Raw genomic sequence first — 303 nt, 5'->3', positions numbered from 1 at the left:
CCCCCCGTGCATGAATTTCATGCACCAGGCTTCTAGTACTAGTATATCTGACAAAGACTTGCCAACCCAACAGAGACTGCTGAGCAAATATTGCCCATTAGAGAAATCTTGAGCTGATCAGCAATGGTCAAGCTCCAAAACTATTCCTTAATCATCGGCTGAGGGCTGTCAGGAAGAGCATGACCTTGGCTGGGGAGCTGGAGCATCAGCTATGGAATGCAAAAACAGCTGCTGGTCTGGAAGAAAAGGTGAATTAATATTCTGAAGCATTGGTTCTCTACTTGCAGTGATTTTAACCTCCTT

Source organism: Myotis brandtii, unplaced genomic scaffold, assembly GCF_000412655.1.
Source record: "Myotis brandtii unplaced genomic scaffold, ASM41265v1 scaffold228, whole genome shotgun sequence".
NCBI classification, from domain to species: domain Eukaryota; kingdom Metazoa; phylum Chordata; class Mammalia; order Chiroptera; family Vespertilionidae; genus Myotis; species Myotis brandtii.
This window is presented reverse-complemented; position numbering follows the sequence as displayed.